The 14,867-nt window shown below is 32.3% G+C and overlaps 1 protein-coding gene across 1 annotated transcript in view; it reads left to right on the top strand.

Annotated features, from left to right (window-relative positions):
* Positions 1-14,867, top strand: part of LOC145693166 (uncharacterized) — a 118,282-nt gene that overhangs the window by 86,863 nt on the left and 16,552 nt on the right. The gene's annotated exons all lie outside the window — the stretch shown is intronic.

Raw genomic sequence — 14,867 nt, forward strand, 5'->3', positions numbered from 1 at the left:
TTGTAGGATTCTCGTGTTTCCTTTCACATTTTTAATCCACTAATTTTATAATCATTCACTTTCATCAATTACCTGTCTCTTTTAGTCTGAAAGGTATAACCATGAAAAGTTAAAGATTTCATTTCCCAGGGATTTTTTCTAAAGGGCACATCTCTGGCTGTTGATTACAGGTATGAACATAATAATATAATATATTCAGTTAAACAAAATAAAAACTTCTTAAGTAACGTATTATTTATATACTCCATAAAATTCAATATTTCTTTTATCGCATATTGCCAGTAATTTAAGTGTGATCTGATGTAAATATAAGGTGAATACACACACTCCGTTTCAATATATTTTATAACAGCCATTTCACACTTCACGCATTATTGGATTTTATTCTTTCTTTTCTTTTGTTTTTCTTCTCTCAAAGTCATAAAACCTTATTATTGTTAACAATGTGAGACCGTGAGTGAGTGTCTCGTGGTTGTTGTGGGACTACGAAAACTCGCAAACAACGGTGAGCTGCGAGGTAACGAAAGCTCCAGTTAGTCTGAGAACGAGAGTGAACGAAACAGAGCAGCAGAATTACTTGATCGAGATAGTAAACAAACCATTGCAAACTGTTCTAAATTCCAGAAGCCTATACATTTGTATACGAAATCTAGATACATATGTATAAACATATTCAAAAACTACACAGTTATAGGGAATTTGACTCAAAAGTCTGTAAAAGAGAAATTACTTGCTTCTAATGGCGACTGAATTTAGAATTTCAGCTTTTTTTCATTATTTTTCCAATATTATAACCTTAATAAACTGAGATAAATTTAGTTATATAGTGGGTAATTTTTTTTCATTACTTTATTGAAACTTAGATATTTTAGGTCAGGAACAAATAATTTGTAAAAAAATATAACAACATACTATGTCTAAATGCACTTTGAAATTAAAGCTTTAAGAAATTGCATATGGGTATGTAGCTGTTGCTTAATAGGAATTTTAAGTGGGTGGTAAGTTGGGAAAGCAAATAATCTTGGAAGTTTATAATCACAGTAATAAACTTTATAAATATTGATCAATGGTGAACACATTTCTACAAAATTAATCCTACATGTGCAGTTACAAAAGAAGTTCCAGTGCAAAGTCGAGATCGTTCAATAGAAGAGTTTTTCAAGTATAAGAGATTTATATTAAATAGAATTTATAAACTGATCATTTTTTAATTAGGCATATGGGAAAAGTCCTGAGAAGTAAAAACAACTATCATCTGAGTTTTTCAGAACTACTGACGAAAGTAACAGAGATTGCTGAAATAATACAATGAAACTGCATTTGGATCCAGTAAGCTGTTCGTATATATGTATATATGTATATATGTATATATGTATATATGTATATATGTATATATGTATATACAAACAACTTACTGCATCCAAATGCAGTTTCATTGTATTATTTCAGCAATCTCTGTTACTTTCAACAGTAGTTCTGAAAAACTCAGATGATAGTTGTTTTTACTTCTCAGGACTTTTCCCATATGCCTAATTAAAAAATGATCAGTTTAAATTCTTTTTAATGTAAATCTCTTATACTTGAAAAACTCTTCTATTGAACGATCTCGACTTTGCACTGGAACTTCTTTTGTAACTGCACATGTAGGATTAATTTTGTAGAAATGTGTTCACCATTGATCAATATTTATAAAGTTTATTACTGTGATTATAAACTTCCAAGATTATTTGCTTTCCCAACTTACCACCCACTTAAAATTCCTATTAAGCAACAGCTACATACCCATATGCAATTTCTTAAAGCTTTAATTTCAAAGTGCATTTAGACATAGTATGTTGTTATATTTTTTACAAATTATTTGTTCCTGACCTAAAATATCTAAGTTTCAATAAAGTAATGAAAAAAAATTACCCACTATATAACTAAATTTATCTCAGTTTATTAAGGTTATAATATTGGAAAAATAATGAGAAAAAGCTGAAATTCTAAATTCAGTCGCCATTAGAAGCAAGTACCGATATACTTTTTAAATATATGTTTTTAAAGACAATAAATCCGAAACGAATGAGCAAATTTTGAGTTCTGTGACTTACGTAGAGGATTTTGTTTTCTACTCGTATTTTCCACTCGTTATATATATATATATATATATGCGTGAAATCACGTTATTGTATTAGTATACACTAGTAAATAATTGTCCTATATGTAATAGAGTATCCTAAGCTGAGAGAAAAAATCTTTTTGCAGAAATATTATGAGGAAATTTTATCATCATTCATCAATTAATAATTATTGTTAAAAGTGTTGCCAGAGTTAAAAAAGAAACCTTCTTAAAATTGAATTCATTTATGTAAGGAATAGCAGAGTTTCTCAATATCACTGAACGGCATATACAGCTGCCCAAAGGGTAAGAAAAACAAATTTCTAATGAAAATACTATCACTTGTCTTTGACAGATAGATTTAAGTCTGGCTACTTAATTGTGGCATGTTTAATGATAAAGACAAGAGCTGAATTATTTCAGGAAACTGTAACAGCTATATGAGAAAATTATATCTGGCTGTCTTGAAACTACAAACTTAAAACCAAATGTTCAAAGTGTTCAAAGTCTGTTGGACACATAAATTGACATCTTTTAGCATGTTTTAGAAGTCTTGGGCATAGGTATGGCATTATTATTTCGAATATCTTGAAATTCGAAATTCACATCGCACATGACACTCAGGGTAGTCAGGTTTAGGTAACCCTTTCAGCTTTTCTTCTGAGATAATCAACTTTATTCTTTATATTTAAAAATGCCATAACTAGGTAGCCAGATATGTAGCAAACCTGTTCATGTCAATTGACAAAAGCAATATTATAGTGTACTTCCTATTATTGAAAATCTTCGATTTTCGTAATTCATAATATAAATATATATACTCCTGTACAAATTTTATGAGATCCTAGGAACTTTCTGTTTCTTACTCTATGGGAAGCCATGTAAGCTGTTGAATAGTATTGACAAATATTGCTATCATTTACATAAATGTGTTGTGTAAGTATATTCACTTTGAAAATATAAGAAAATATAGTAATGTTTCCATCAATTATCGTTAATTAATGGATGATAATTTTTTTTTTATGTTGCATTTTCTGAATAAACAGATCCTAATTTTTTCCACACAAAACTTTTCTTCTCCTCGTATTCAGTTTCTGAACCATACGAGTATCATTCGAAGCTCATGATTACATGTCTTTTAGGACACTCTATGTAAGATTAAAACTTCAATAGTTACCAGCAGCGGTTCTTAAGGGAAGTCATATCGATATTTATTTTAAAAGTATGAATACAAATTAAGAGAAGAAACTTTCATACAGCTTCTGAAAGCTGTGTACGAAAATTAACACATTCAGTCAATTTTATTCCCTTAGCTTATTTCGGTAGAATTTAGATGTTTATCAATATGACTATTTTCCTTAACAGCTGCCACTGATAGTTATATGCAGAAACATTCTTTTGTTCTCAAATACTACTTACGTTGAAATTATCAAGAATTTCTCAGTTCTGTAGTAAATTGTCAGAAACTTTCAATTGCTTTTTCAAGAGCAATTTATTATCAGCTGTTCTGGTTTCACAAAAAGCATCATGACCTTTCAGAGAAGGTGTAACGAACGTCCAGTCCAGTCTGACGTAACTAGACCTTAGAAGGCGCGGCTACCACTAACCGGATATTTGCGGGCGACAATTGAAGCCTATTCTTTCAAGTTATAGTCTATATGCATGCACACAAAGCACACCACAAAGTCCTCCACCTACTCAGTCGACCAAGCATTGTGAACAAAACGAAAGAAAGATATCAACTAAAACTACGCAGCATGCCATTGCAAGGAAAAGTATGTAGGCAGTGAAATAGAAAGGTTGTAATGTGGTTTCTTCATACAAGGACCAACTTACAAAGAATAGGGAAAGATCGTTTTTAATATAATATGAGTATATTTAATTTTGTTTAAAATTGTGTATAATATAGATTTTGATTATAAATTTCGAAGTTTTTAGCGTACATTATCTGTCTATTAAATTTCTATTCTGTGAGCACCGTGATGAATTAAAAATCCATTAGCTGTTCTTTGCTGGATGATCTTATGCACCCATCAAATGCATCGAATGAATGTCTTGGAGTAGTTCGGAGCTCAAGTAAATAGTAGGTTTCATCTTTTATAAACTCTGTGTTGTATAAGACGTATAGGAAATCAAACAATCAATTAATTTGTCCTGAGAACTAATGAAGTTTATGCGTGATTTGTTCTAATTCATCTTTATAAAGCCGTAATAATTAAATGGGGAAAATTATTTCGGAAGGTTATTACATAACCTTTGATTATGAAATGAGCACTATACTTTGTTAACGGGTGTTCCATTCGAAGGTAGCTCCGATAATATTTATTTGCTGTTACAAATATTTCAAGGATTTCTTTTACATTTCTGAGAATTTCTGAATTAGTTAGATCGTCAGGAACTCACATTCGGTTATTACCAACAAGATGAGGACACGGGATGACATCTGAAGCAAGATTTGACCTGTAACAACAGAGGTTTTGGCAACCAACTTCAGAACCTCATATTCAGTTGTGTTTGGACTACAGGAAAGATATTGCAAGCACCTCCTGTGACAACTTCATTTCATTTCATTTCATTTCTTATAAATACAGTCATGGCATAAATGTTTTATTTTCTTTTGTACTTTTTCAAACCAACATTTTCCTGGGATACCTAGTATTTTTTGCATTTATGAAATCTTTAAATTTATTGGAATTTTCCTGCAGATTTTTATGATTGACAAACACATTCCCAGTACTATCAAAATTTTGGCTCGCGTTACTCGTGTTACTGGATATTAGTCGTATTGGTCAAATGTAGAGTACAAATAGTTACAATTTCTTTATTATATATGATATCACTAATTATTATTTATATTGTTTAATATTCTCACCCTTTAATATCCTTGGTTTGTAGTCTTAAAGTTTCGATTCCAATTCTTGTCATCCTGACAAAAATTTATCCAGGACTTTTCCTCAATCCTGCCAGACGAATGTTGATATAGTATCTTTACATGAATAGTATTTGGCCGATATTCGTGAAGAATTCCTAATTTAATTGTTATCGCTTCCAAGACTACATTAAAATCGTGCTTCAGCAACTGTGTCCGAAACGTTGTTAATAAACAAGTAAATAATCAATTAATAAAATATTACTAAAAGAACTAATAAACATAAACTTCCGAACAAGCTCTTCATAACTTTTTTCTTTTTCTTTTTTTTTAAGAGAACGGGAATTACAAACTTCTTATTACAGTTTCAGTAGTTTCAAAATGAAGTAAACTGGAGAATAATCAACTTGGCGACTGTCGATTTTGCAACTTACTAAAAACAATTTTATTATAAGATACTGTTTTATGTACAAAGTACTCAGATAATACGTATCGATGTCGACATCGGGGTATGTACGTAAAAATATTTTCCTTTATGTATCTAATAACGCCGTATTTAATGTGTTGTTAATTTTGAGTTAAATTTGTCGAGTTTTCAAATTTTTCTAACACCTATATGGTGAAAATATTTTTTTGTTAGTATAGCTGCCGCTCTACATCTCTTGTCAAAATCCTGACGGAAATTTATCCAACATTATTCTTCAGTCCTGTCAAACTAAACGTTGATGTACCTTTATAAGCATGCTACTTGAGCTCTGTTTCTGAAGAATTCCTTCCTCTGTTGATAGAAGAATTTGTGTACAGTTATCATTCATATCGTTGTTGTGTTGTAACTTCCATTGTTTCGAAGATTGTGGAAGTTTGTATAACAACTGATAGATTAAAATGACGTTTGATAACTAAAACATTGCAAAAGATATATATTTTCTTAAATTTCTAGTCTAAATAGATTGTACGTACATAAAATGTCTTCATAAATGTGTTTAAATAAAGGAAAAGGAAAGAAAATTTATACATTTTACATACACATGTAACTCTATATATTTTAATTATATTGTATAATTTATTTAGTTATAATAATGGTTGTTTGTTACACTTTACAACCATGACATGGCGCTGTAATCGAGTCATCAGATGCTTCGAGAAATAGTAGGAAAATTGAAAATGCATTACCACCAGTATGACACGAGTGGCGGCCAGAATTAAGAGACATTTTGTTTGGTCTATGAATCATGTAATTAAAACAATATCTTACCATAGTCAAATAATATTAGTGAGCGGATATTCACAAAGTACGAGTAACTAACAATGGATCAAATTGCTGTGAAAAGAAAACTTCAAATGTGCTAATTCACTTCTGAGAAAGTTCTAATTTTATGTACATTGTTAGAATCCCAGAATGACAAGAAAAAGATAATTTTATACTTGACATTTCTCCTTTCTCTGGATTAATTCTTGCAGTCTTATCTTCTGTCAATCACAAGTTAATAATATATTCACCTTGAGCCCTATATATCAGCAGACATGCCATGCACAACACGTAAAGTTCCGCCAATCATATTCTCAGACAAATAACTCTCGTTTCTTTCATGTTATACCCAGTATTTCGATGCTCTTGGCAGATTTTTTTTCTTCTTTTTATTCAAAAGAACACTTTCCAACAACTTCCAATGGAAGTTTCTGTTTCTTCTCTTTATCTTTACGTTACTTTTGAGTGAATGTGAAATGTACATAACTACATCAGAGCATATGGGAGTGAATGAAGCTTTCCAAATGGAACAAGGCTATTTAACAACGAGATGGGAAAAGTATACTGAAAGGTTTCCTTGGCGAATTCTTCTCACGAGAGATTATATCTGGTAAAGAATAAGATATTTGATGTGAAACAAAAAGAAATGTTCAGAAATGTGTAAAAAGAAACTTGAAAAATATATAAGTAGGCATAACATAAGAACAAATAATAAATAACAACATACGTACGTATATATATGGGTATCGAAGTAAGTTGTGTAAGGTTATTACGTAAATAATAACAAAAAATAAAAACAACAAAAACTTAATTAAAAAAATACTATTCTCATCTGACACATGTCGATAGAGCAGAACTTGTTGATGTGTAGCACACATATTTATTATGTAAATGATAAGCATTTTTACTCAATATATTTCTACACGTAGTAATGAGAGTGGCAATTTAATGTTTGTTTCTTACATATACATATTTACAATTACTAAATGCATTATTTCGTATAATTATACTGAATTTATTACCCTTGTAGACATTAAAGCTATTAAAATTATCTATAACCTAATAGTTATATAAGTGCAGATTGTGTTGTATTGCGATATATCAATGTGCTTCAAATTACATGACTACTTGCAGTGCACACTTGCAAATTACCTGAATGAAAAACATGTTGCTCTTTATATTACAAATTCAGAATATACAGCAATGTAATTGATTTTTTGCCTTGTATAGATGTTCTATCATATTAAAACTAACACAAGAAAATTATTACTTCATGTAACAATGAGAAATTCTTGTAAAATTAGTCCCCAATATTCAGGAGAGAAGATTGGAGTGGTTCTTGGATACACGCATTTTAAATAGCTTTTTCTGGTTCGTCTTCGGCATTCTAGGCAATAGAAGTACATCTATATTATATTTTCTGAAATATGTATTTACGAGAAATATTGTATCTAAAATTGAACTCTTTCGTGGCTGAGTGGTTAGCGCACACGCCCTTGGCATGACATGGGGAATTCGGGTCCAATTACCGGCGGGAGCTCATGTGGTTTGGATTTCACGTTAAGCTATAGGTCCACGTCTCATATAGCTTCGGTGCTGAAAGAGACGAGAAACTCAAAATTCAAACCAAAAATCAAACTGTAAAATTATTTCCACTCATAAAACAAAGTTTAATTTATTAGTAATTTGAAGTTAAAAATGAAATTAAATTTAGGAAGATATAATCTCTCAAATCAACCTTTACACTTTCAGAAAAAAATAACCAACATCAGTATCTAATAAAATGTTCTACTATATGTATTTACTTTTGTTAACATTCTCTTAGAATATTAACTTAGAATGTAATGTCATCAGTTTTAGTTACCAAGCTTCATTTTATCTCAACATATGCGAAAAAAATATTTTCCTACATTAACATAAAGTATTTAGTTCAGCTAATATCTACTCACATAGAGGTAATCTTTGGCATGATGTGTTTTTGTTGGGATGTTAGTCTGGACAGAAAGCCTGGGTAAAGACTACGAGAAGGTTTAACTAGTTTTGAGAAATAAGATATCAACTTTGATAGCTACCAGTATATTCAATAGGAGGAATTAGGTAAACTATTGATCAAATAGTTTATTATAAGATAATTGTGGATAGCTAAGAAGTGTATCTTCGCAAGAGAGGTAGATAATAAAACGAAGACATCATAACAGTAAATATGTTTGTGATTTCAACACGACTGTTAGACAATCTTGAGTATATAGATTCATGTAGAGATACTTTAAAGATATAAGGTGAGATGTTTGTAGACTAAAAGATAGTAAACGTTTAATGCAATTAGTATAACAGGAAATAACTGCTTATGCTATGCTCATCATCTTTATTTTGAATTTCTTGTCTCGACTATTCCCTTTCACTCTCTATGTTAAACTCATGAAGGGTAATGAAACTTTTTAATTTATGCGTTACGCCACTTAATAGTAATCAGAAAATTATAGCTGAATCAACATAATATATTAGAAGCTCATTTGTATATATATATATATATATATATATATATATCGGGTGTTGCAAAATAAGTGTTACAACTCTTGGGAGGTGACTCCTGACACTGAGACAAGAAAAAAAGTTCTCTTCAACTTTCGGCTATCGGACATAGTTTCAGATCTACAAGGTGCCGAAAGCGTGGGAAAATGACTTTCGGATGCCAATAGTTCGGAAACTATCCAAAGTAAAGAGAGCGGGTAAAAAATTCACTGAAGAAGTCGTACCTGCTGTATTGAATTTTGCATGTTTCACAATCCTACCATGAACGCGCAAGGGATTCCCCAAAGGAACGTAGGGAGTCCCGAATAATCTGCCAAATGAAAATTGGTCTAAATGGATACGAATTGATAGGGTTTCTACCAGGTAACAATAATTCGTTTGTATTAAGTACATATCAGGAACAAATACAAAATGGCGGACACGTTCATGCCCGTTGTGTGTGGTTGCATAATCGTCAGGTACGGATGCTGGCCAACAGTGACGTTCTGAGTATTAAGTGTAACGAATTTGTACTCAAATGCTCTAGAAAGACATCTGGAGTGTCGGTAGAGCACAACAGATGAAGCAGGGTGATTCACATGTGTGGAAACACATAACGAAAAATGCCCAGAGATGCACTCATACTCAGTAAACGTGAGTTGAAAGCATCGGAAATGTAAGGAATAGCATCAAGAACATGAAAGCCATTGTCAATTCACCAATAGTATTACATCAATCCGATGCAATATGATCTGCATGGTAGCATACCAATTAGGATGCAACAACTGAGGCCAAGTTAAAATTGTGCAAGGGGACTCACTAAGAAACTGGGTAAACTCAAGGAATGTCAGTAGTAGTATCGCATGATTCTTATTGAAATATGGCCAATGTGTGTTGATATCGACATGTAGGTAATGGACAAATATCAACATGTCCCACTACTGCTGGGACACCGTCCCACGTACGAGAAATAGGAAAATAACTACTCAGGTCTTGAATCTGAGGCCGTGGGCTCCCAGTAGGATTGCAAACCGCGACCACGCAAGCGAAAGAGAGCGCTCTAGCCCTCAGGCCTCGACGGAGCCTCATTTTTTCTGTATTCACTATTTTGAGGATTACCCACTTTATTTGGCAAGCGCTCTTGTACAACCTCCGATATGCTTGTGTGTTTCATTTTGTTACTGCTACTGCACAGTTGTGAACAATCAGAGCTTTAAGGTTGGTGTAAAGTGACAAGTTTTGCCAATAGGTGTCACTACAGTCTTCGTATCTTTCTCGTGTATTTTTTACCTTTCAAGAAAATTTACAATTTTTCTTACAAATTTCAACCTAGAGACTTCAATTTTTTTTTAGAAAAAGAACTAACTATCCTATCAAATACAACAGTCTGTGCCGATTTTTCATTTAGAATTTTCTTCATTGTTGAAATAGTTATATTTATAAAGGTTTGGATACAAATTTCAACAATCCAGCCATTTCAACAATGAAGAAAATTCTAAATGAAAAGTTGGCACGGACTGTTGTATTTGATAGGGTATGGAGTTCCTTCTCTAAAAAATTTGAAGTCTCTAGGCTGAAATTTGTAAGGGAAATTGTAAATTTTCGTCAAAGTTAAAAAATACACGAGAGAGATACGAAGACTGTAGTAGCACATATCGCCAACCTTAAGACCAACACTTTAAACCAACCTTAAGACGTTTCTTCCCGTTTCTCATGTCGTTTTATTTTCCATATGTATGGTTTACCAGCATTAGTGTTACATGTGCCAAATTGGTTCATTTTCGTCTTTGTCTTGGCATGTGCACTGTGTATAAGATACGAATTTCTGGAGGTATTTTCCTATATTTCGAGTACGTCATATGTCCCAGAAGACGTGGGACATGATACAAGTTTGTTATTTTAACGCTCTATCAGAATTTGAACCATAGATTAAGAGATATCTTTTCATATCTGTCGACTGTGGGACAATGTCCCAAACAAAGAGGGACATTGATACAATCAGGTTTTAGTTAGGTTCTACCAAAAAGTGCGCCAGATGTAATAGCAGAATGTACAACATTATTTTCCTAATTTTTGCACGTGGGACGGTGTCCCAATAGTAATGGGACATGTTGATATTTGTCCATTACCTACATGTCGATATCAACACACATTGGCCATATTTCAATAAGAATCATGCGATACCACTACTGACATTCCTTGAGTTTACCCAGTTTCTTCGTGAGTCCCCTTGCACAATTTCAACTTGGCCTCAGTTGTTGCATCCTAATTGGTATGCTACCATACAGATCATATTGCATCGGATTGATGAAATATTATTGGTGAATTGACAATGGCTTTCATGTTATTGATGCTATTCCTTACATTTCCGATGCTTTCAACTCACGTTTACTGAGTATGAGTGCATCTCTGGGCATTTTTCGTTACGTGCTTCCTCACATGTGAATCACCCTGCTTCATCTGTTGTGCTCTACCGACTCTCCAGATGTCTTTCTAGAGCATTTGAGTACAAATTCGTTACACTTAATACTCAGAACGTCACTGTTGGCCAGCATCCGTACCTGGCGATTATGCAACCACACACAACGGGCATGAACGTGTCCGCCATTTTGTATTTGTTCCTGATATGTACTTAATACAAACGAATTATTGTTACCTGGTAGAAACCCTATCAATTCGTATCCATTTAGACCAATTTTCATTTGGCAGATTATTCGGGACTCCCTACGTTCCTTTGGGGAATCCCTTGCGCGTGCATGGTAGGATTGTGAAACATGCAAAATTCAATACAGCAGGTACGACTTCTTCAGTGAATTTTTTACCCGCCCTCTTTACGTTGGATAGTTTCCGAACTATTGGCATCCGAAAGTCATTTTCCCACGCTTTCGGCACCTTGTAGATCTGAAACTATGTCCGATAGCCGAAAGTTGAAGAGAACTTTTTTTCTTGTCTCAGTGTCAGGAGTCACCTCCCAAGAGTTGTAACACTTAATTTGCAACACCCGATATATATATATATATAAATGAGCTTCTAATGTTCATGTACAATTATAACTTTTCAAGAAATCCTCTACCTACCTACCAAGAAATAAAAGTCTAAATCTTTCAACAAAAAAGACTGTTTTGGTTTTAATTTGTAAGGTGGTAATTCTCAGAAATAACATATTTGATAATGTTATGACATGGTACATATAAGAATAAAAGGAACACGTAAAAAATGGACGTTTCCTTACATAATAAAACATAACCATATAAATTGCTGGTTCTTGGAAGTATTCATAGATCAAATTGTAATAAAAGTGTTAGTATACCGCTTTCCACACAGCAACAATGGTCTTCTTTTCGAATTAACATTACTTAATTAGAAAAGAAAAACAATGTGTTTAAAAATAAATTATTACTTCCTAGAAATGCTAGTATGTCTTAGACGTTTTTAATCTTAAAGTTCCAGTTTAATTAAAACTATTTTATGTTCGCAGGAATATTTTAATTGTTTAAATTAACCACTAAATATCTAGTTTCTTTTTTCTATACCCATTTCAGAGTGCCACGAGGAAATTGCCCAAAACATTGTTCACCCCACGGTCAGTCTACAACTTTTCCGTTCGAACTGTCAGAATTAATCAATAAAAAAGGAAAGAAGTCTTATTTTAAAATTTAGTCTTAAAAGGTACTCACCCTTCTGTTTTCTTTATTGTTATGAATTTGTTAAGGAATCAATCATCGATCAGCCAGACCTGAAAATAGTTTATATATATATAAAAAGAGTTGAGTTGAGTTAACGTTCCTTTCAACGGCAAGGCTGTATGAGACATGAACCTACTGATTAACGTGGAATCCGAACCACATGAGCTCTCTCTCGGAATTGAACCCGCGTCTCCCACCTCAAAGGTGCGGACGCTAACCACTTATCCACGAAGGAGCTCTATATATAAAAGGAAAAGTCCCAGCTGACTGATCAACGTTTAGGTCAAACTGCTTAAGCTAGAAACTTTAAATTTGGACAGTGCATAGGATTTGTAATGTGAGGTACCATAGGGAAGGGCTTTTGGAAATTTGATGTGAAAGAGAAAAAATGGGGGTAGCAATTGTTATAATAAGAAGTCTATATCTCGGAATATATATATGAAGTTTGGTATATAGACTTTTCATCCAAAATAACTAAACATGTACTTCAGCGTTTCTATATATGATCTGGATTGGAAGAAAAAAGGGTAAGGGCAGTTAACTAAGATGCTCATACAAGACATTCGAATTTCGTGCAACCCTTGGAATTCAGATCGATTCTATATGAAAGGTACAGAAAGAAAAATGCAAGATGTTGCCTGCAGTAACACATGACAGTATTTGCTAGTATATTATATAAAAATCCTTTTGTTATTGTTTGTGCTCAGAAAGGTATATGAGCAAATGTGAAATGGACTTATCATGTATGCCTCCTACTCTTCATACACAAATGCGTATATTTATTCACTTCCCGTGAAACATTTTAAGTAGCAGAAATTGAACATATATATATATATATATATAAATTAACTATGCTAGACATGCATTATGTCTGGTTTTGGAATTTTGTTTTTATCATCATGTACATGATTGTTCCACAAAAGAGACGTTTGTTTATTTTAATTTACTGTCAGGTATTTCCTGCAACGTATTGAAGACTGTAATGAATCTACGAATCAAACTCAATAGAGCTCAAGATTAGTGTGCTAGTCTCCTCTTACTTGAAACTCTCATTTAAAGAAAACTACCAGGGACATTTTAACTACTCCAATCATGTTAAATTTATTAATTTAATTTTAATAATAATTCCAATTACTCATACTTGAAGCAGTTCATGCCAAAAAAAAAAAAAAAAAAAAAGACTTCAATAGTGGCAATAGCTATTGATTTCGTCCCATTCGGTAGGTAGATCTGTAACATTTGGAACCTGACAAAAAAATATCTTAACACAGTTTTGTGTTTTAAAAAAGAGCAAAAAGTAATAACTAAATAAAATTACATGCATACAGGGCTTTGTCTATAATTTACATGCAAAAAGGGCTTCAATCCAGAGTTTTTTTTTCGTGGCAATGAGCATAAAAATGTTTTCTCCTATACACCTTTCGATTAATGTAATTGTTATTTACACGAAAAAAAAAAAAAATAGTTCATTTTGATTTTATAGTTTCAAAACTGCAATGTTTTTCTTATTTTTCTCAAAACTAAATTTGTGTGACTGAAGCCCTTTTTGCATTAACTGATTCACTTATGTTGCCGGTACTTTTAACTCGTCAGAGTTAACATACCTTGATTACCTTTTAAACTTCTTTATTTTCTTTCGCTTGATTAAGTATATTTGAAGTAAATTTTGACGGCCATTTTTAAGGTGTGTCCAAGTAGGTGTTTTTGTACATACTCTAAAGCAATGCCATAGCAACACTTTAATAACTGATTGATAAAACCAAATACTGTAGAAAATATGTAATATATAAATAATACAAGGTTGAGAAAAATTCACAGTCGAACACACATAAATTACTACACTTACTTTGAATATCATTATAACTGAAATGTATGTGAAAAAAGCATTATAACTTTCTGGTACGTACAAATAAAAATTTGACAATAATAACCTTTTTTCTAACTTCAAAATTACTGAAGAGAATAAAAATAAGTTCTGCACGATTTATTTGCATAAGAGAAGCAATTAATTTCAATGGCCAAACAATTGTACGGTGATTATGTTGTAAAATATTTACACGGTATCACGAAAGCATGACTTATTTTACGATCTGAGAATTTGTATTAAAACTGATGAAGAAGTTGTAGCAATTGACGAATTCCAATTCATTTTCCTTTCTCAGTGAAAAAAAAGAAAAGAAATGCGTTGGCGATGTAGATTTTGTGGTGGTACGTAGGCAATTCAAGCATGGAGGAATTCTCATTTCCATGTGAATTAAAGCACATAAATTTTGAAAATTTGTTTCAAACGTCTGGTATTATTAGTAAATATAGCAGCTGAAGCAATGCTTAGTGAAATGTATATAAAGTCAATAATAACCCACCCACTCACTAATATTAAGAGTTGAGACATTCATTTTCAAGGTGAGTGAACACTAAAAACATGCTACAATATTACTGAAGTAAGGCAAA

This window comes from Thermobia domestica, chromosome 8 (assembly GCF_964235325.1).
Source record: "Thermobia domestica chromosome 8, izTheDome1.hap1.1, whole genome shotgun sequence".
Lineage (NCBI taxonomy): Eukaryota > Metazoa > Arthropoda > Insecta > Zygentoma > Lepismatidae > Thermobia > Thermobia domestica.